Source organism: Solea solea, chromosome 8 (assembly GCF_958295425.1).
Source record: "Solea solea chromosome 8, fSolSol10.1, whole genome shotgun sequence".
Classification (NCBI taxonomy): Eukaryota; Metazoa; Chordata; class Actinopteri; order Pleuronectiformes; family Soleidae; genus Solea; species Solea solea.
The window spans coordinates 15746710-15770229 of NC_081141.1; the positions used below are offsets into that span (position 1 = coordinate 15746710).

The 23520-nt window shown below is 41.8% G+C and overlaps 1 protein-coding gene and 1 long non-coding RNA gene across 4 annotated transcripts in view; one reads left to right on the forward strand and one right to left on the reverse strand.

Annotated features, from left to right (window-relative positions):
- Positions 1 to 23520, reverse strand: part of sema6a (sema domain, transmembrane domain (TM), and cytoplasmic domain, (semaphorin) 6A) — a 101295-nt gene that overhangs the window by 62160 nt on the left and 15615 nt on the right. The window lies entirely within an intron of this gene.
- The window catches only part of LOC131463729 (uncharacterized), a 52616-nt gene that overhangs the window by 5591 nt on the left and 23505 nt on the right, over positions 1 to 23520 (forward strand). Inside the window, exon 2 of the long non-coding RNA XR_009241109.1 lies at positions 5423 to 5557. This is a non-coding gene — a long non-coding RNA (uncharacterized LOC131463729). The remainder of the gene's footprint in view (positions 1 to 5422; positions 5558 to 23520) is intronic.

The following is a 23520-nucleotide window of genomic DNA, read 5'->3' on the forward strand; positions in this document are numbered from 1 at the left end:
ACACACACACACTTTAAAACTCTTAAACGCTCCCACTGTGCCAGCCACCATGCTGTGCACTAAAGTGCAAGACTTTAATTAAATAAGAACAAACCTGTTGATGTTAAAAAAAAAAACTTAACAGAATTAGTTTTTCAGTAAATGCCAAAAAAAACTAAAGTCAGACTTTTTTATGTGAGACATCTGTTCATTTTACCTTTCCTATTCCTACCCACAGATAATTGTGATGCTTGTTATGTATGTAACCACAGAGACAATGGCCCTTACTTTGATACTAATATTAACCCAAACTGACATTTTCCTTAACCTGTTCCTGTTTTTAAACATAAACCAAAATGAGCCTCAACGATAGCACTGTAAATTCAGGTTTACATCAGTCTTTATTTCAGGCATATTTCTTAAACCTGTTGTTTTGTAGGCTATATAAGTAGCCCTGATGGTTAAGGTCACAAATTTGGTCTTATAGTCTGTTTTCTGAAATTGCTCTGCTGCCTCATCAGACATTGCAGCAGTGAATATGATGTATTCAAACATGTCATCGGGAGAAACTGCGTAGACGTGGGTGTTTTGATCATTGATTAGTCAGGAGGATGTGGCAGCGATTGCAGATGCTGTCTAACAGCTCTGATAAAAGTGCAGCTTCCCTGTGTTTACATGTGGCAGTCTGGGTAATGTCCACAGATTGGTGCTGAAGGTTTAACAGATGGCAGGAATTCCAAAGAGTAAGGAGTAGCATGCTGAGAAATGTGCACTTACATCTCTATGTGATAGCCACCACATTTGGAGGAGGTGCTTTCTTCTTTGTGTAATAAATTGTAAATATAATGGAGGATGCTGATTTACTACATGTATGATGAAACATATTTTTATAAATGACAGCCACCACCAACCTCTATATACCCAAGGACAATTTCTTCAAATAGTCAGTCCAAAAACTGTTCACCATATTCTGTGGAACTTTCCAAAAGTAGTTTTTGTAAATTTGTCATCAAACTGAGTCACCTGCATTGTGTTCGGTGCAATTCAAATTCATCCAATCAAAAATAATGCCTCACTGTTTGCAGAGATAAACGGAGCCTTTTTATATGAATAAAAGTAGTTGAAATGTCGGAGCGAGAAAAAATATTTTTTGCTTTTCATTTGCATTTCATGTTTTTACTAGAAGTAAATAGAAGCCACAGTGATTTTTACAAGGATGTGACGGCAGGGTAGTTCCAGCAACTTCAGAAGTTTCTGTTGTACGACAACCTCACAGCATCACCGAGCAGAAACAGACCTTACACACGAGTGTGAACACAGCATCCCCACCACCGGGCTGTAATAAAACAAACGAAAATCCTTTTATAGCAACACATAAATGCCATATTGCTGAACCTAACAGAGCTGCAGACCACACCTGTTCACCTAATGCCAGAGGAAATGATTTTTGGGCTGAGGTGTGAAAGTAGAAGAGAAGACAAACCAAACCCAGAAGGTTGGACAGACAGGCAGGTGAGAATAATTCATTGAGGCACCATATGGGAATAAAAAAAATGGAACACGTCCAACCACCTAGGGCTCCCAAATGGGGAGGTTACCTTGGCAGGTGTTTACACTTGTCATCTCTGGCCTGATAAATCAGCAAGAAGAGACAGCAGGAACTCTCTGACTGAACCCAGGAGGCAATGATAAGAGTAGAGAATGGAGAGGGAGTGAGAGGGAGGAGCCTGTCTGTCCTTCTGAGAACAAGAGCCAAACTAGCATCCAATTTAAGTACACACACTCATGCACACTTAGTACCGCGAAAAGCCCCTGCACCATAAAAAGCATGCTGGTGCGATCCCTTTCCTCCCCTGTTTTTCATCCTTTATGCTGTTTTCAAATGAATATCTGTGTGGAGGCAATCCATCATGGTTTGATTATTAAAAAACAATAAAGTGGACATGAATGAGGCACCCTGTCGCTGTAGGCCCTTTATTGAAACAGAAGCCCAAATGTAAGAATGTCTTCCTATAAAGAAGTGACGGATTGACTCTGGGAGCCGGCCAAAGACAACTCAAAGATGACAAGAGGGAAAAAGACACAGAGGAACAGCCGGGAAACGGGAGCAAGGCGCCAACTTGGAATAACGGCAACATAACAAAGACATTCGGTGACTGGAGATAAGCTGCTATCTTTATAACTTTGCTGCTGTGATCTAAAAGCCATTCTGCCTGGATAAGCCTTTGTGCTTCATGATCATTACAAACAATTATCTGTTGTAAAGCAATGGATGTCCCCTTTCTGAATGCTTTGAGGTCACTCTTTGTAGAAAATTAGAGGAATAAAAGGTATAACAAGAAGAAGAGGAGCGGAAAAGTGAAGATAACAAAACAATGAGTGGAAGAGGGAGGCATTTTAATGAGTGTCTGAGGATGATCCAACGAAAAGTAACGTCATGCAAGCCACCAGCTGAAGTTAACAAAGGAGGAAGATGAGAGGAAATAACTACAGTTCACTGCAGTGTTTTCAGAAGTAGGTCAAGAACTTGTTTTGCAGCTGGAGATGATATTTGGTCTGGGGAAAAAAGGTTTAGCAAAATTTGTTAGATGGACTTAACCTTCGGATGTCAATAAAAGAAAGTGTGGGTATTTAAGACATACATAGAAAAAAAACAAAGAACCTACAACTTGTTCTGCTTCATGCTGAAGGTATCTCACCCTCTGCTTTTATTCAGGCTAGGGCTTTGGACTATTAGCAACTGGCAATCCTTCCTAACTACAGGATGGATTGCCATGGAATTTAGGACAGATATCCGTGGTGCCTGAAGGACGACTCCTATGGACTTTGATGATCCGCCATCCGCCATGAACCAGCCGACTGCTGAATGCATTACCATAAAATTTGATTCAGACATTTGTGTTACCCGTGGGATGAATTATAATTTTGGCAAACCCCGAACTTTCCTTTAGGACCATAAACAAGAAAACATTCCACTTTGTACAAAACTTTATTTTTGTTTTTAATGGCCAAATACCTGCACAACTGCACTAACCTTTGCAGGTTTGTGCACTCATGAAGAAATCAGGATTGCTGACACCGTGCATGTGTGCGAGAACCTCATTTTGCTAAAAAACAGGACAGGATGGAGAATAAAATGCAGAATTTAAAAAAAAATTCTGAGATGGAAAAGCTGTGTTTAAAACAGAAAAGTTTAAAGAACTTTTGACATTTCCAAACCCAATTAAGTAGGCTTGCTTCTTACAGGTATTCATAGCCTGGTTTGAGCTAAGGTCCACTACCAGTCCCTGGCCAAATGTGAGGGAACTGTCAGCTCCTTTGCTTTATGTGGAAAGCAATTTTTGAATCAGACCAAACCCTCAACAATGTGACACATATTTAACATAAAGCCTGATATCAGAACCTTTTGAAGGCCTGTCAATCATCGCTGCCAATGATTCAAGCAGGGGAGCGTAATCACTTTGGCCACTGATACAGAGATGTGTGGAGAAGGCAGATAAAACTGCTTCTAATAAGCAAGTGTTCGGTAGCACATTGTCTTCTCTTTTGAGATCCAATTATCTTTTCTTTTCTTTTTTTTTTTACTCTTGATTGTAACAAACCACCATACCTTTGTTCATGCGTTCAGCAGGTTTGAGTAAAGAACACTCATCTCTATTGTTGAGTTTGACCCCAGTCAAAATAGCAAAGGCAGATCAGAGAAATGAGCTGTGACTGTGTTTCTCCTGAGGTGCAGCAAGGAAGAAAATGCAGGAAAAAAAAAAAACCTATGCATGTCATTGAGCTAAATGCCACATTAACTCCATAGAGGGAGAGATGCTGGGATATCTGAAGCTCAGTGCCCCGTGGAGCAGCAGTAGGGGTGTTCAAACTGTCACACAGCATAATGCGCATTTTTCTTGGAAACCCACTTTTTGAAAGCCGACTGTGGGATGCCTTCGGGTACTGCTGTACCATGCTATGCTCAGCCGCGATAGAGACCTGACTACCTGCCTGTTTGGTTGGTGAGTCAAGTGATGCTTTAAACTAGGCTGCCTGGGGTTGAGATCATGTAAGAATATGTTCAGAAATGCATGTCCAGTGCAGGAGGAACTAAATGCAGGAGCAAATACGACTTCGACGAAGGGGTTAAGCACATACTCGCAGGCTCTCGTCCTCTATAAACACAAGTTAGGCCATCAGCTGAACAAAAGCAAAGCAGATGAATCATTTTCTCTGGGTCTTTGGTTAAATATTCCCGAATCCAAAATGCATGAGCCGAAAATGATTTAGATGCAATTTCTTGGAAAGAAAAAATGTTTTCCCCAGCAGGAGAAAGGGAGAGCTTGATAGACTTGCAGCGATTCATACTCTCTTTGAGTCACAGCAGAAATTATATTTGGGTATTTAGAGAAGTATGGAAGAAGCTAAGGGCCTCTGTGTTCCTGGGAAACACAAATAAAAGAGGTTGAGCAATCAATAAAACAATAGGCTCAGTAGCAAGATAGTGATGAAGCTTTTTCCTCAAAAGGCCTGGGCCATAAATAAGAAAAGTCTCAAAGTCAATATTCAACTGCAGCTCACTAAGTGGTTTTACTATGGATATAATCTCCTCAGGGAGATTTGGGGAGGGAAAGAAATTAGACTTTTTATAATCAGTTCTATATGTATTATATGGAAATCTATGCATAAATATCTGCAACCAATTTAACCGCTGTTCTTCAACAGAGTCCGAGACCTTGAATTTGAACAAAAATAGTGCACAACACCATTGCATATAAAGACACAGTGTGTGTGTGTGTGTGTGTGTGTACATATATTTTCCCTTCTAAGTGAAGCACATGCTTTAACACACTAATGCGACTGCCTTTTGTCGGGTTCTTTTCCTCTCCTTGTAACTGAACTGGAAAAGCAGACACAGGATATAAGCGAATGGCCCGCAGGGATGGAATAGGAGGTGTGATGGTTTTCTGTTGTTCTATCCATCTGGTGCAGTTTTCACATCTCACTGTCGCCTGCCTCTCCACAATAGGTGTGCTTCGGAGTTTTACAAGGTGTGATCCCACCACTGTTTGTACCTCATCCTGTACTTAATGCACTCTCCTCTCTGCTGCCGTCTACCCAAGCTCTGCAGCACGTTTAGCTCCGCTACTTTTGACAATCCATCAATTGTGCATTTTTAGTAACATCGTCACACGCGCTGCTGAAAATAGTGAGAAGCACACTGGAGACATTACATCACCAGTTGAGTGTCCTTGTAACCAATGAAACAATTAAAAACCCATAAAAAAAAAAAAATGTGACATTGTAAATAATTGTTTTTGGTAACACAAGAGAACATTTGCATCCGTTTCAGCCATAAAGTCTGCAAATATAGCATGGTTTCCTTTGTTGTTGTCGTTGTTTTATTATCACAGAAAATAATTCCCTCCCTGTTAATAGTATTTTCTTCTTGATCTCCCAGCTCAATTGATGCCGGTTCCATTATGCTAAGTGATTGAGGCGACGTCCACGCTTCTCATTGGTCAGCTGACCTTCCGTTCCACAGAAACAAGACAACATCAGATCTGACCCAAGTATGATGCTAATCTCCATTAAGGTAATGTGCTCGCTATGGATCGGGGAGGGCAGAGCACTTTCTTCTCTATCTTGTCTTATTCACTCAGTAGAAAAACTACCTTGTATGGTGAGTCTGTACATTACACTTCCTAATCCTCTTTGTCTTCCTGTTCTTTACGTTCACTTTCTGGGTTCCTTGTCGGCCCTGCAACTGAACACCGCATACATCTTCAGAATACAATAATGCCTCGTACCACAGACTCTGTTTCTCTCCATTTGCCTCTATGACAGGAAACATACTGTATATATTTATGGTGGTGGATGGCCTAAACTAAACGTAATTACATTCTGTGTTAGCCCGTGATATTGTGATAGCGATAACAGAGTATCTTGTTTTCCGTTAGTGCATCATATCCAATGGCATTATGAATCATCTCTGATAATCCAGGACATTCAATCCAACCGCTGCATAAGGGCCACAGTCAGTGACTGACAACACAACATACCACAGTAGTCTTTGCCAACGGACAAAATGAATCTGTCTGAATGTCGTTATCTCGTCAGACCATATTGAAGCCGAGATGCAGCTCACATCCAGCTCTAAACTAATGAAAAAGATGACAATGCTCAGGCAGGCCGATCATGGAAATGCCCTGCCGGTGTGCAAAATAAAAAGTATGAAAGAAAATGTGTCACACAGTGTGGAAAACCACGTTGCCAATAAATGTTTGTCTGCAGCAGAGATTGTCATTACCGTTACTCTTCTGACACAAGATGCAGTGACACGACTTTTAAAGAATATTTATTGATTGCGATGTTGGCCAACACTAAACTATAGTGCAGGAGCATTAAATATATTAAAGGTATGAAAAAAGAAGATAATAAAACAGAATTGATATGACTATGTAGTCCTACAGGAAACCAGTGTCTCTGTCTCTAAATCAGATTAGAGCCAAGCCAATCAGTGCAATTAGAGCACGCTATAAGCTACAATGGGAATAAGACGAGCGACTATGAAGGCAAGCTCCCGTTCAGTAACCTGCTAATGGCCAAAAGTCTATCCCTAAACCGAAAATCTGTCCATCTTTAACATGGCCCTGACCCCGTGTTATGATCAAAAAATGTGTAAACAAAACTTGAAAATGAATATCCATGAAATCCTGATGCAACATGCTGTATCCACTGTCTACAAAGGCTACTTCTAGTTTAGCCCAGTTATCCTTTAACATTTAGCAAACAAACATAACCCCTTTAGGTTTATACGGGCGTGGGGATGAGTAACTCAATATACGTTTATGGCTGCTTTAGAGCTCAGCTGACGAGAACGAGCAAGCAACAGGTTGAAATTAGGACGTGTCACTTTTTTTAAGTTGTAAAAACTGAAACTTGCATGACAATCACAGAGGTCTAAGTTCATAAAGACCGAATGCCTGAGCGGTATGAATACTTGTGCCCCAAGAGAGGAGCATTCTTTATAATGAGACCACAAAATCAATAGTGAGAAGCTGCTCCGCTGCGCCACAAGTTCATTTATGCAGCAGTGTAAGAGACAGCCCCGGGACAAAAGTCGGCAAGTTAAAAATGAAACAAGATCAGTATGGGGAAAGGAAACACGACTCTCCCAAATCCATCTTGTTGTAGCCTACTCTGAGAGATGTATTGGTAATGCAAGTGCCCACAGCAGTTTAAACACTTGGCTGGCTGGGCCGTAAATTCTAATTGTGAATGTAACAGCATGTGACAACTTAAAAACATGCGGGTTTCATAAGGGAAGCCACTTTTAAATGGACATATTCATATGTTGCAGCGTCATTTTGGGTCTCAGACGGACAGATGACACGTGTTCTAAGAAAGAGAATCTGAACCGCAGTATTGTATAGTGCATGGTTTATGAATTCCCATAAACAAATTAGAACGTTTGAAAATGCAGAACCAATGTGACATTTGTGATGAATTCAAGAATCCATTGAGCGTCTACCTTCCTCTGCTCTGCTCTACCAGAACAATGGACATGTTGGTGTCTCGGTTTCTGCCTCCCACCACACATTTTGGCGAAGCACACCGATGACGTTTCAGCAATTAGTCATTTTCCACGCTGTGTCACAGCGTCTTTGTGATCGCTAACTTCTTATATCAGCTGTGTCATGCAATCTATCTAATGGAAATGTTGCATCCATTCAGTGGCTAAGGTTATACATCATGGCTTTAATTTTCCCCTGTGGGGAGTTCTTCTCATTGACATGTCATAGCTGGTTTGGACCTAAATTGAGAGCATGTTGGGCAAATTCTCTTTTATATTTGTATAAAAAAAAAAAAAAAAAGATTCTTATTTAATTTGAATTTTGAATTTTTATGCCCATCAAAAATCTCTATTCATTTAGTCACCATTTAGTAACGTCATCTGCTTTACCCATCTCTGCAGACCCTGAATTAAACACTAGAGTAAAGTAGGAAATATTCAGTACCACTGAATAGCCAGTGTGCTGTCTTTTGTTTGTTTTATAGTTTCAAATCAGTGGTAATGAAAACACAGTTTGAGCTGCTTTGTTTCTTTTTTGTGATTAAATGAAAGCATTTCATCCAACAACAATGAAAAATGTGTGCGGTCAAGACAGTGCTTGCATGCTAACCCTGTTCAAAATAGTCAAACAATAAAAAACAGCAGTATGTTTTCCAGGATTAAAGAGAGAGTAGTGTAGTGGAATAAAAACATGTTTACAGTTGAGGATAACACTGCCAAATTAGTGAAAACTTTCAGTCTGTAAAAAAGGAACATTATTCTGTCTTATCTTCTTTTTTTTTCACACCATAACTTACCAAGTGCCGTTCCTCTCAAGTGATAAAAGCTTTAACAGCAACCCATTTCACACTTACAAATTTCATTTTTAACTGCTCTTAATTCAGCCCGTTTCAACGAATATCACAATACACCACATGTAAAGCTTTTAGGGAAAGAAAAGACTTCACTGCTTACTCCGGCTTTCATCTCGAACCTTCTAACCTCCTCTACTGTGATCGGGCAACATCTTAAGATCTGCATTTATGACTTCCTGTCAGCTTAAGGACAGAGGAAAAAGAGAATAAAAGCAAATGGTGCCAGGCTGAAGGTGGTGAGAGCCTCAAATGAGAGACTGTAGTGACGTGGCTGTTGATTCATCGTGTGGCTTCGCTCTTGCCGGTGTTGTGTTACAGTCAGTCGGTCAGGTAGGGGGGCATGTGCCCACCTGCACGTCGTACACTGCGGAGACACGGGGGAAACCTGAGCCCGTCAAGCCCCACTCATCGTGATGTTAAACTAATGCCAAGATTAGCGCTTCCTTTCAATCCAAACCAAAAAAAACCAGTCCCTGTCTTCTTGTCTTTGTCTGTCTCCTGCTCTGTCTGCCTCGTGGAATGCCAGACAACAAACCTACAGTGCATCAGGTATAAAATGATTGAAACCGGCTTCCCATAATTATAGGCTCTCACTGTCCATGGGAAGATCTGAGGAGAAAGTTTAAAGGGAAGGTGAGCAATGATTGCTGAAGTGTGCTACATATAGAGAAAAGGATGCTCAATATGTTGTAATCGCCTTTTATGGTTATGCATACACATCTATTATAGCTGCTCATTCAACGGATGACAAGTTATCATGTCAGCCACTTCTCAGCAGAGTTTGATGAATTGTGTAGAGGAAGACCCCCTTTTTGTGTCAAACACTTTGATATTTAATGGAGACAAAGGCACTGCAAGTCTTTATCAAGCCAAAACGATTGAGGGCGTGAAGACACTGATTCATCACCACAGCTGTGTATTTCTTAATGCTTTACTTTCTTTTACACATGACTGATGAGTCGGATTTCTCACAAAAAAAAAACATGTCCACGTGGAAACTAGCGGCTCTGCTCGTCTGCAGGAACAGCAGCTGTAGCTGTTAACACCTGCACGCTCTAATGCTCACACGCAGTGACAATGCAAACATGATGGTGTGATATTTGCCATGCTCTTCTTAGTTTAGTTAGTTAGCACAGAGCATTTGCTAGGTAACACAAAGCACAGTTGAGGCCATATGTAACGGCATTTAGTTCCGTTTTCAATCAAAGGCCCTTGTATTAACACTCCGAAAACAAACAGTCAGTGCGCTTACATGCATGTTAAAAGTCCGATTTTAGTCGGACTAAGACAATCATTCAGTTTTAAAACTCGTGCTCTACACTGGCTCCCCGTTACAGTTTAGAATTCAATTTAAAATCCTCCTCCTCGCGTACAAAGCACTTAATGGTCAGGCCCCTTCATACCTGAAAGACCTAGACTTACCTTATCACCCTAACAGACCACTTAGGTTGTGCTATAATTAAAAGTCGATATTAGTATAATTTTTATCAACACTCTCTGTTGCTGCTTTATAAATTGCAGTGTATTGCTATAAACATGTAATCATTGACTGTATAAACTTGTAACTGGATACAGTTGTTTACAGTGTGTCTGCTCCTGGTCTCTCTCTCTCTTCTGTCTATACCTCATCTCCCTCTTGTCCTTTCTCTCCCCCCCTTTCTGTCCCCCACCTCTCCGCTGTCCCCCATTTACCTTTCACCCCAACCGGTCGAGGCAGATGACCGCACATCTCTGAGCCTGGTTCTGTCAGAGATTTCTTTCCTGTTAAGAGGGAGTTTTCTCTCTCCACTGAACCCCAACAGTTCACAGTTGTGTGAACTGTTGGGGTTCTCTGCTCTCCTTGATGTTATCCATGTACAGGGCCTTGAAAATAATATATGTTATGATTTGGCGCCATACAACTTGAATTGAATTGATTCAGTATCTTATAGAGAGCTACAGCGCCACCTACGGAGGTTGAACGAGACATACAACACGTAATAAATAGGCTTTCTCCTCCGCATGTACACTCGGCAGATTGCCTGTCTTAGTCAGACTACGGCCTTAGCTCGATTAGTGTCCTGACATACACACGCCTACTTGTAAAATGAGCAGCACCATTTCATGCATTTAATCCCTCACTGTGGCGATATACTGTATGTATTCTTGGACAAACAGCCAAAACGGCGTGTATTTTCTTGGTGATTTGTTGCATGACTGTTTATCTGGGTAAGCATGTGTGCATTCATGTGTTTCTGCCTCTGAGTGAAGGTGCTTGTGTGCTCTAACACACCATCTCATTTCCCCATAGGGGACCTTAGTCTGGCTGCGACTGCATCCACTGACACACTCGCATTAACATTTCATCCTGATTGTCTCTGTCAAAGTAATCCATCATCATTGACTGAACGACTGTGGCTGGAGCCTCCCCTGACTCCACATCTCGCTCTTTCTCTGTCTCTCGTTCTCTCTATTTCCATTTCTGTCCTCTCTCTTTACCTCTCACGTCGTTTCTCTGTGTTTCTCGTTCTCTCTCGCCTCCATCTGGCTCCTGAGATAAACACAAGTCTGGCTTTCCTCATGCAGAGGAAATATCTATAAAGGTGAACATAATCACGGTGAACTGCACTCGTGGCTGTGTTGTCCTATAGCCAACCTCCAGCTGAACATAATCCATCTGTCCACCTAATTTTTCTTTACCCTCACTCTGCCCCCTTTTTTTTTTTCCTCTGTCCTCCCCTCACACCCGCCAGGGTTCAGATTGACAAGCAGATTATATCCCAGGGAAAATGTGATTAATGAGTTTGTCTGAATAATGTAAATCAAACTAATGGTACTGAAGACACAAAATGAAGCCGAGCGAAGCAGGAGGAAAGCAGAGATAGAGGAGGGGAGGGTTGCTCAGGGTTCAAATATCCACTCAGCTAAAAGGCAGCAACAGTAAGCAGACCTCAGCTGCTGTCACAGTGGCCTTGGAGAGATAAAAAGCGGACTGGCAACGTTCTCCCTTTTTTTTTTCTTTCTTTCTTCTTCTTCTTCCCCCTCATCCTGTCCTGTTTTGATGAGTCCCTGGGGTAACCTGCCCTTCTCCTCCATCCATCCCTCAATCCAATCCTTTCATCCACCCAGTTGTTATCCAGCCCAAACCGCTACCACCAGCACAGCCACCATCGCTAATCCAAGGACAGAGGCTGTAGCGTCACAAAAAAAAGCACAGGCACCTTCACATGCACGCAGTCACAGAGAAAGCCTACAAGACAGCACTTTACAGTCTGCTTACTGCAACAATGAAATCCGTGCTTTACTGACAGAGTTAGGGCGCCTAAAGACATAAGAGGATCAAGTTGCTCATCCGGTAACTTAAACCATTTAACTATATGTGCATTCAATTCCAATGACGTGCAATTTTAAAACAGAAAACAATGGTTGTTTTTTTGTCCGACAATGGTGAGGCTTAATACCCTGATCACGCTTGCTTAATAAAAATGGTCCTGCAGAATTTAGGAGACTATTTATGTGCAAGGGAGTTTAACCAACTTAGTCATCATAAAGCTGCAGGGTTTTTCTGTTTTTTGTTTTTTTCAAAATGTGTTTTTTCTGGGGGGTTTTTAAAGGACTTTTAAAGCTGCTTATTTTCACCAACACCAAAAACCTTGAGTTATGTAGTTGCCTTTCAAGTTTAGAGGCAGCAGCACAAATTGGAATCAAGTCAAGATACCTATACCGTAAAACTCAATGGTCATCAGATAATTAGCGAGCAGCCCATGGTCTTTTTAGACATGATTTTACAAACCACAGCTTTTGTTTCTGTGGATATTATGTATTATTTATCCTTTTTAACAGACGAGCTCACTGACATCTTATCCAACAAGTCTGCATGTGCAATCCTGCAAAATGTGTGTGGTGACGTCTGTACCACCCAAACAGACCTAGTGTTTTTGGGGTTTTTTTTTTATTGTTAAAGAAACAAATGTCATTTTAACCACAATCATAAAACTGTAGTATGCAAGTCATCACACAACACTGGGAACACGACTGTGGTGGCTGCAGCACGGGTATATGACACAGCCAGGTTCAACACATCTACCCACCAACTCTGTTTTTACAAGCTGCCTGAAATACACCTGCACTGTCCCAGCAGATGAGAACCTCAACTACAATAGACGATTCGTTAACAAATGTAGAACACTCAAAGTACTAATCATTGTCTTCGACTTTTTCTCAGCTTTGTTTTCTTTAATGGGCGACAGTTCACTTCTACAGTTTGTAAAGGAGCCAATTCAATGCAGCAATACAGAGGACTTAATTGTTCATTATCATTTTGCAAAGATAAGCCATCTGTGAAGTGATTCACTCTCTTGAGGCATATTTATGCAGTGAATTAAAATCATGCAATGACAGGTTGGGAGACAATTACTTGGTGATTTAGTGAAGGTATTTGTGTAGATTTAGTAGAGAGGTCAGGCTGCATGCCTGCAAGTCGAAACATCTTTAATCAGCAAGGAATACAAGTAAGACGTAGAGCTGTGCAGTGATCAGGCATGAGTCCTGTTCAAAGGAGATCCTCTCCTTGGAGTAGAAAGACAATCATGTATAAAGGCACAGGCAGCATATTTGATGTCAGTTGTGTTTAAGGCCACACAGGTATGTTTTTATCATTTCCAGAAACATGCAGACCTCTTCCTCGCCCTTTGACACAATTTCTACATCTGTAGAAAGACCGTAACTGACAGATAAAGAGATGTCAACACTACCTACCTGGGTGGAGTGGCTCAGTGGTTAAGACCCTACCCTGTGTGCGAAAGACATCATGGTCACAAGTTCGATCCCACCCCTGGCTGATTGTAATCAATTCCATTGTAAGTCGCTTTGGATAAAAGCGTCTGCTAAATGACATGTAATGTAATGTAATGTACCTAAAGTAAATAAAAAAAATATCCCTTCAGATTTATTCAACTACAACTCCACTGCGCCTTCCTTGGTGTCAGGTGATAGGGCTGATGAGACGGGTTAATGGGCAAGACAAAGCCAACAGGCAAACAGCAGCAGATTATCCCCTTGTGTCATCAGAGCAGAGCACATGCCACACGAAAACACGGCTGAATCACTGTGGAGTAGGTTCAGATGAGATGAGAGAGGTCAAAGACAGGTTTCACAGACAAAGGCTGTCACTGTGGATGAGCATCACATTCATTTAAGATGGAAAAACATTTGACCTCTTCCATCACTACAAAGAAATCAAATATGCATCCACAGAAACATTTTATTCGCACTGAACTAGACATTTAAGTAGTGTGTCTTCCTTACTACTAGGGCGGGGCAATATGGCAGAAAACATTATCACGATTAAGTTCAAATCAGTTGACAATTACCACTTAAATGCTCTATCGTTGAGAATTGAGTTTCGCTCCTGGGTGAAAGTCGTTTTAAACTTCTTTATAAACAGCAAACAAACCATTGTTAGACAGAGAAACATTTCACACAATCTGAGGCAAAACATCCATAAAATGTATGCGCTCTGTCTCGAAATATGCTGGCACAGTGCATAACATTATACTGCTATATGCTGAACCTTTATTATATTGGTATTATATGAAATTATATCGAGACCTATACTGTTAATGATTTATTGCCCAGCCCTATTCACAACTAAAATGGCAATGTCCCTGTAAGGAAACACAATTCTGGCAGCAATTACCCATCACAAATGAAAAAAGAAAACAAATTAGTAGTAAACTGACATCATTTTAAGTGGCAAGGTTTGTTGAGGGCCATTTGAAGACAACATTTAGTTGCTCTATTTGTACTTGCCAATATTATAGAGGCTCCATTCAGACCTGGTTTTAACATCCATCCTGAGACATCTGACCACAAGTGGACAGAGCAAAATACAACTTGCACAACTGGCTTTAAAATGTATAGTTCTGGATTTGTCTCTTGACTCCCGAGAGGGTGAGTGAAACAAAGTACTGCTTTGATTTTCCTGCCAACAGGAAATAGGATTTGAACCATAAAAAAAAAAAAAATTCAATCAAGTCATGTGTTGATACTGTGCTGTGGCCACCAATAAAACAGCATATGGGCCCTTATTAGTGTTGTAAATACAGTGGGGCAGAGGATGTCACCTGACAAGATGGACTTTAATGTGTGCTGGGGGTGCATTGCTTTACATACTTTTGAGAAATCCTCAAACCACCCCTGAATGTACAGTATGTGTTTTTGTCTTTTTTTATTTATCATATCTAAAGACACATTCAGGACGGTGTTGTCCATTTACATCAGGATTTATGTTAGTATCAGGTCTGAATAGGGTCTAAATCGTATTGTGTAAATGGGCAGAATTCCCAGGGCACTAAGGGTTATGTTGATTATGTCCTATTTTCCACTGCTATTATCTCGAATGATAATTGAGCACAATACAATATATTGTATGGCGCTGCAAAATCATATGACTCAAAATTCAAGCAACAGTATCATTCATACATTTGACAATAAAATAAAATGTAAAATGACTCTCCATAATGGGGCTGAAATACAGTCCGTGGGAAATGACATAAAAATTGCAGCTAGAGAAAATCTCTGAAAGAGCACCAAATCATTTTTTGTAATAGACTGACAGCCTTGATTGCTTTTTTATGAACATACACATATAATGAACTCGCAACAAAGAATTACATCCACGTAACCTCCGAATTCTGTTGTTTTTCAACAGCAATATTGTGTTGCTTTTTCCTCAAGCAAATAACAAAGAGCAAGTAAAAGCAATACATGTTTGCACAACACCAAACATACAAACCCTCCGATTACAAAATGACCACCACTCCTCCCTCCTCTACAGATAAACTGCTGCATTTGCATCTAGAGCTGGTATAGAGCCGAACCAATGCAACACCAACACAAGCTAATCCAAGAAATGTGCCTCAGAGGGTTTTACCTCAGGGGGAGGGACTTGGAAGAGAGAGAGGGACTTATAGTAGTGCATGTCCTCAAGGAGCAGATTAACTATTTTGAAAGCAAAGGTGACATCCATTGCTGGCTTGGCATACAGGCCAGCCAGAGCTCTCTAACTCTGCGTGAGATGCCGTTTCTCTTTCTGTCTGTCTCTCTCATTCTACAGTTCAAATATATCTCTCCGACTCATTTGTTCTTTGCTTCTAATCAAGTAAAAGAACAGCAGAGGCTCAGTGAGAGTGACTCCGGCAACAATCGGAGTCGCCTGAGTACGGAGTGGAGCCAAGGCCATAATGAAACACTGGCAGCACAGGGAGGACTGTCGGTTAAAAGTTATTATGCTGCCGCACTGGCAGTGCCAATGACTGAATGGGAGATGTGGGACCTTGGGGGCTCTATCCACGGGGAGCGCCACAAATGTGTGTCGAAAACGAGAAAAGACATAATCATGGGATACCGAGGAACGAGGGTGATGACATTATACTCAAAAACAGAGAGGTGAGGGAAGAGCATGAGGGAACGACAAGTGGGATGTAATTATGAGGGCTTCTCGTGGCTGTGTGGGAGCAAGGGAGGAGTGGTGAGAGCGAGGCACCACAAATAATCTACCCGAGGGACTAATGAGATAAGTGGCAGCGAGGGAGGAGGAGTTAGGGATAGTGAAGGTAGGGGTAGGAGAGTGCACTATACACTGGAAACACTCATGTTTACTTAAAGGACAACAAAGACGAAGTGGCACAGAACAACATTGCATGGTAATGCAAATACATCCCCCCCATTGCCACCAAAGTGTTTTGATTAACTCTTAGAAGCAGCATGAAAGATTGAGGGAGGCAGGGGAGAAGGGAAAAAAAACAAAAAAACAACCCCAATCCAATCATCACATTTCGTTTGCCTTTTCTGTCTGACTAAGTAAGAATGTGTAAACAACAATATGGCGGGTGACTGCTATAATAACTCACCATGGAGTCATACTCTCCTCACACAGCAAACTTGTTTTCTTGTGTGACCTGCATTATGCATGAATTCTCTCTATAGACTGTCAAGGGAAAACTTGGACAAAGCACTCGCAATAGAAAGCACGAAAAACTTTATGTATATGGTATATACACATATGTATATATGCATAATGTGTATCCCTAATGAATTGTTACATAAGCCCCTCAGTGCTTTCCTAGAAACTGTGTGAGTCCTCTTCCCTCGCAGTATGAAGACATCCTACCTTAAGTGTTCACTGGGAAGAAACATCCTGTTGAGATACTAGCACACTCTCCGGCACATAGGAATACCCTGGGAGTGAGGCCGCACACACACACACACACACGCACACACACGCACGTGCACACACTGAATGAACATGCCACACATGAATGCACATGAAGGTCTTTATTTTATTGTATCTATTAGTGTCTCTCTCTCTTGAATTGTCTCTCTCCTTCTCTTACTCAAACACACACACACACACACACACACACACATCCATACCAACACAATTCAGCGCCGTCATAATGAGGCCATCATGATGGGTGCAACACAGAGTTAACAGACAGTCGTTTGTACCACGCAGCCAAGGAGTCTCCTCATGTCTCTATCTGGCACTAGACCCCTTGTGTGTGTGTGTGTGTGGCTGCCAGGCAGGGTGGGCCCCAGTGGAGAGGACTACATGGCATGACCCCAACGAGAGACTTCCCTCCTGCAGGCACTAGCACTCTGCTCCTGGCAGCACCAGTCAAACCATGAAGCTGTTCCTATACACGTTGTTCACACTGTCTGTCGGCATTTCTTGGTGGGCCAAAAGAAGCGTATAATACTGTACAATAGAACCTCATTGTCCAGTTGCAATGATTCTAGCCTCCAGGGCATCGGTGGGAAATTGTGTTTTATGCAGCAGAAGAGAGCTGTAAAATGATTCAACAGCAGGAAAACATGCTATGCCAGTTTAAATAATTGTTCAACATCAGTCCTATCTTATAGTAGCACAGTAGCAAGAGCACTGGGCTTTTGGAGATGCCAGTGTTGTTGTCAGTGAAGTAGACATGGTCAATTGAGAATTGAGATCTTCTGTGGGCCAAGTCATATTTGCCACATCTGTGGGATGAATATTTTGTCATCAGTTAAGTTCCCGTTTGATTCTGTATACTAACTGAAGGTGCTCCCCCTAGGATATCACTTGGTAGTCCAGTTGGTGGCATGCTCTTGTTTTGGTGAGGGTAGCAATATCTAATATCTGCACCCAAGATTTGCTTCTGAACCATGCTGCTGTAAAATTAATGTTACTATAGATCTAGATCTGAGCAACCTGTATACGTGAAAATAAATAAAATATTTGGTTAATGCCAGTATAAAACTTTTTAGGGGAGACAAACAGGTCTTATTTTGTATATATCCTGGTTTTGTGTTTCTTGGAAGAGCCACACTCGGACAGGAGAACATCCTATCCTAAGTACAAGACCAGACTTCAGGTCCAAAACTCGATACACTCAATATCAAGTAAAATTTCTGGTTTGAATCAAAGTTGAATGAGATGACTGCATGCTCAGTGATGGCAAAATGCACAGAATATTCAGATGAGAAAAGCATGTGCTGAGATAAATTGTTGGGTTGTCTCACTATCGAAAAGAATGAATTATGGATAGTCTGCATCACTCCACCCAACTCTGTACCACTCCCTCTCTTTCGCTCTTTGTCTGTCAAAATGTGATGAGCTAAGAAACTCAAGATGCAGCTTTGGGTGTGAAACTATATCCTCTCTGGGGGTTTCAGCCATTTTGTTGAATTTGCATCTTAACAACCTTTCTGAGTAATTGAAAAAGTGGTATGAGAGCCCAGAGTCTTGATCTCTGATATGGTAATTACCTTCCATTTATGCCACAGACTTTCAGGGAGTCTGAAGATCCAGAGGCAGCAGCTGTCTTTGAGGAAAAGGCATAATGACCTGCATATGTCTCCTTCTTCTTGGGAACTACCAAGAAGCATTTGGCTGCACATTTTCATCTGTGGTTGACATCTCTGATTATAAGATCTTGTGAAGTTGTCTAATCTTCTAATGGCAGCAGAGGGAAAGCAGCAAGAATTTTAAAAAGATGGAGTAATGGGGTATGGGCGGAAGGATAGGGGCAGACCTTTCATGTGGCTTTACCCTACTTTAAAATGGGTTCCAGAAGAGAGTGTGCTGCCTTCACAGAGCGCTTAAGTCAAAGCTTTTGATGACATGCTACTGGTTCAACATAGTGTGTGTGCAGAACACACACACACACACAGCGTCACAACCATGAAATCCTTTGTTTAAAAAAAAAAAGTCAAGTTGGGAGGTAAGCTGTGTAAAAGTAGGAAAAAGAGCTGAGAATAAAATGAAGACTGTAATGGAACAACATAAAAGTGCTCACCACTGACTGAAGCACACAAAGGCATGCAAATTGTTTCTTATATTAACATACATTATTTCATGTAGCAAGCAGTTAACTGCAACAAAGCCGTGAAAATGGCACACCGTTTACAGATGCCATCTAACATTATTTACTGTCTGTATGCGAGCAGGTTTTTGATCTTCCTTTTTTTTTTTTTTATCAATATCATTGGACACCAATGCTGCAAAGATGCATGGATTTGTCTGTCTTGGATAATATACACATCCTCATTCGGTGTTGGCAAGTGTGCATGTATATATGGCGAGAACCTTACGTAGACAAGCGCGGAGGTAAAGCGGTGTAATATCAGGTGAGCAAACGTGCAAAAACAGCAACACCTGTGTATGTGCATACGTAACACTTTCTCTCACTTATCAACACCACAGTCCCTTAATTAGGTGAGGTCATTTGTCAATTGAACTCCTCTCTTTTAAGAGTCAGGCCAACCACTAATCACTGTCAAGGGAAGAGGAAGACATAGTGCAAGTCAAGGATGATCCATGACACATGTCATAGCCCCCATTCAAGGATTTATCCTTTTTATGACTTTTCAATAAAGTATTAATAGTACCTTCATGGCTCACTTTTCATCAAATACAATACCTGAATACTAGAAAAGGGCAAAAAAAAAAAATATGAAGCTCATAGAAAAAGGCTGGGGAAAGAAATTAAGCGTTTCCTTATCTAAAAGAAAAATGTGATCTTACAGTGACTGATGGCTTCCTGCAGACATGATGTCCTGTACAATGTCACTGTTTGAGCTTTCCGTGTAATGGTGCTAATTACATACAGGACATTATCCCTTGGTATACATGTAAGTCCTCCTCTAAGTCCCAATCAATACAGAGTTTGTTAAAGAGCCACTAATGTCCATGGCTCCATGCTTCGCAGACACTAACGACCACGCTCTGGATCCAGCTACGACAGCTGAAGACACCCAGTACACACTGCGATCAATACTTTCTCATACTGGCTGAGCTAAGCCCTGACTGCTCACTGTCCGTCTCACCATCTGTCTCATTGCCTGTCTCTTCCTATCTCTCATTCCTATCTGACACTCTAACTTCACCTCTGTCATCCCAGTTCCTTATCGCCGCTGTGCTGCTGAAGATGCACTATCGCTTACTACAAACAGTTTCTATCTCTCCATCTATACCTCCCATCCATTCTCTCCCCCACTCACTTATTCACTGTCCATCACAATATTTCTCTCTCTCTGTCTGTCTGTCTGTCTGTCTCTCTCCCTCTCTCTCTCTCTCTCTCTCTCTCTCTCTCTCTCTCCGTCTATCCAACAGCTCCATTGTCCTTGGGTCAGGGTGAACAATGTTCACCCACATGGGGCCCCAGTGCAGTCTCAGCCGAGAAGGCAGGGTGCTCAGGAGAACACCCATAACTCAGTGTTTCAACTGGACTGTGGGATAAAGGGAAGCCTCACACATGGCTGACTATGTGGGTCAGCCTTGGATCATTTGTAGAAGAGGCCAGCAACTGGCACCAGAATCCCCTACTGCGGGTGTGAGAGAGAGGGAGAGACAGTGAATGAGTGTGTCGTGTCCCCTTGCAACCCAGTGGCATGGGCCCCCTCCTGTTCATCCCAGCCAACTATTCTATGGGAAACCTGCTCTATCTCTCCATCCCTGCTGCTGCCTTCCTTCACCCCCATCCTATGTGCAAACGCACCCTGATGCCTTTGTGAGCAAAAGGGGACAAAACAGGGTTTTTTTGGGGGCCACCAATTAGTCCTCCCCCATGGGGTGACATGGCCGATGAATAGAGGGACCCCCAAACCGTCCACGCATATAATCCAGCCTTCTTTTTGGAGGCTACACTGTCATAGCCACACAGATTCATCCTTGTTTACAGAAAGGTCCTTTTCTTGATTTAAAGGCATGGCCTGCTAGAACACCCCCCCCCCCCCAAAAAAAAAGCGAGCATCCGGATGCCAGAGAGTCACTTTGTCTGGAGAATAGGATGGAGCTTGTTCTTCTCGCTGTGTGTTCATCGTGGAGGGACGGTTTTTCATGGGGCAAAAGACGGGTCGGTTAAGAGAAGGTGAATTTTTCCCATCAATCACCATGTGACATAAGCAACAATAGCAACTTGGAATCCATTACCAAAACAAACAAAGACATAGCAGGAGAGTCTGCAGCAGGGACCTCAGGCCAAAGAACATGCTATGTAAACGAATGTGGTGATTGAGTAGGCACAGGAGGGGATTATGAATGGCCAATCTCTGGTAGTCAAAAGCACAGTGACGAGATGTCTCAATAGTTGCATTATCATCGAAGCAAGCTCCTCCCCCACAACGTGTTGATGCTGGGTTAGATGAAGAGAAAAGAAAGGGCGTTTGAAAGTCGTCTGATAATATTCATTTTCATAGCAAAATTTGCAGAAGAATAAAATGTTAGTCTTAGCCTGTAGTTGATTGCTTCTATGAGTCATTATGTCTGGACTCTGCCTTAAGAGAATTTTAATATTAATTACTTAGTCTACACACTTCAAGTACTCATTCACACATGTTTAAATTCTCCTTGTCTCTTTGAAGAACATTTAGATTCTCGTTTTCTCACAAAGCACACTGACACTCGCCTAGCTATCCTTTTCACTGACTTCCATTCATTTGGACAGCCAAACCAAGGCCTTATCCCTAACTTTAACACTAACCAGTTAAGGCCTGTCCCTAAACTTAACCTAACCGCCATTCCACTCTAAGCCCTAAACTTAACGAATTCCTCAGAAATGAGGTTCTGCCTAATTAGGACCGGTTTTTGGTCTCTATGAGGACTACTGGTCCCGACAAGGTCAGTATTCATGCCAGAAAATGTGCTATAGAGGGAACAAATACAACACACACATACCCAAGGATTAAATGTGCTATTTTCTCCTCTTACCCTTCTTCACTGGCCATCAGCAGAGAGCTTAGAGAATGTAATGCAGGAGAAGACAAACAGAAACAGAGAGTGACTGGGGTCAAATGGAAAGACAAGATGAATGTGGGATATTTGTGGACACAAGTTTTCTCCTGCAGCCCCCTCTTTTACTGTGTAGTCAAATGTCACTGAGTCCTGACAAGTTGGAGCAGGAGAAGTTTGTGCAGTGACCTTATTCTTCACAGATCCAGCAAATAACCCAGGCAAGCCAGGCAATATTGTGACATTTAAAAAAAAAAACATTTTAAATTCAGAATTATTCATTACTGTAGATGTAGTAGCTGATTAAAATAACATGTTAACTTATCCACTTAAAATAGTAATTACATTAAAAAAAAAGAAAAGGCAAAACCTCCTCTCTGAGTAGCAACAAACCAGCAAAACAGAAACAAAAACATCTACTCACACATTTAAGAGGCAAATGGACTTTGTGTCACGCTCAGCTAAGCTATTTGATTCTCTGCCAGAGAGTCAGGCAGCATTTTGTCTTTGTTTCTCTTCCCATACCTGAGGAATACTTTTCCATTCCCAAACGCTGCACAGAGCAAAGGTCTTAACTCAAGGTTTATAATGTATGAACTGTAATTCATAGCCTGTGTGGACCAAAAAAACTAAGCAGGAACTGTTTTGAAAAGGTTCAGGTTGCGATGTGAGGTGTCACTGAGAGCATATTCAGGTGGTTTGCTTTCACACTGATATTTTATTTACACACAGCATCACTGGTATGCCATCTGAAGGTGAAAGCTGCAGGGAAGCTCTGCTTTATGGCTTTTCACTGAGTGGAGGGAGGGCGGGGGGGTGCAGGAGGGCTGCTAGGCAATAGATCAATGACTCGGTGTTCCCACTGAGAGATATAGGAAGTACAGGGCAAGCAGCAGCCAGCTACTTAAAATAGCTCCGCTGATTGCAGCTCAGCTTTAACCCAAATAATGGGGAGTGTGACCAAGGTCTGCAGAGGTCTGTACAATTTTGATTAGCTCGTGGCCTCTGGGTTGAGAGGAAACAGAGGAGGGATTTCATTCTGAGGAGATAAAAAAAAAGACTTGAGTGACTATCTGACAGGTTCTTTCAGTGGTTTTTTCTTTTCTTTTTCTTTTTAAATTGAGTAAATATAAGGCGGCAAGGTAGTAATGAAGTTCACTCGCAGGTGTGTGTGTGTGTGTGTGTGTGTGTGTGTGTGTGTGTACATGCATGTGTGTGTGTGTGGGGGGGGAGATAGGGTCTTTAGAGCTCTGTGTCATCATCCATCACGTTTGCCAGATTAGACCTACCTGCAGGTAATGGCTTCAGGGGAATGTCAGACAGGCAAACACACACACCCACACCCACTCACACCCACAAAATAGTATATCCACTGTGCACTTTGTGGAAAGAAACAACCTGACATTGAATACCAAGACTTGGATAAACACGGTACTATCGAGGCCTCCTCTTCTGAAGGGACACATCCTGACGCTGCAGAGCCTGAGTACACATTAAGATAAGATTAAAGTACTTTTATGGTCTCAGTAGTTACATTATTAAGACAAAAAAAAAAAATGGAATGACTCAAAAATCACAAAAGCTGTCAGATGGGATTGGCTCCAGCCCCATGTGACCCCCCTAAGCTTTATAGCTAACGGTTATCACTGAGGTTTTGACCATAAATTGTTGTTTAGGGCGAGGAAGATAATATGAGGAGACCATTTGTGGCCAAAGTGTTGTCAACCGTGGGATGTCTTTTTGTCCTTTTGTCCATCACAATATTTCCTGGTACTGGCTACTTCAGGCTGCTTTCTCTGAATGGTGACAACGACAGCACTGTTGGGTACTTGTTTATCTTTTGGCACAGTATTTATTTGCACTTATTATTAAAGGCCTCT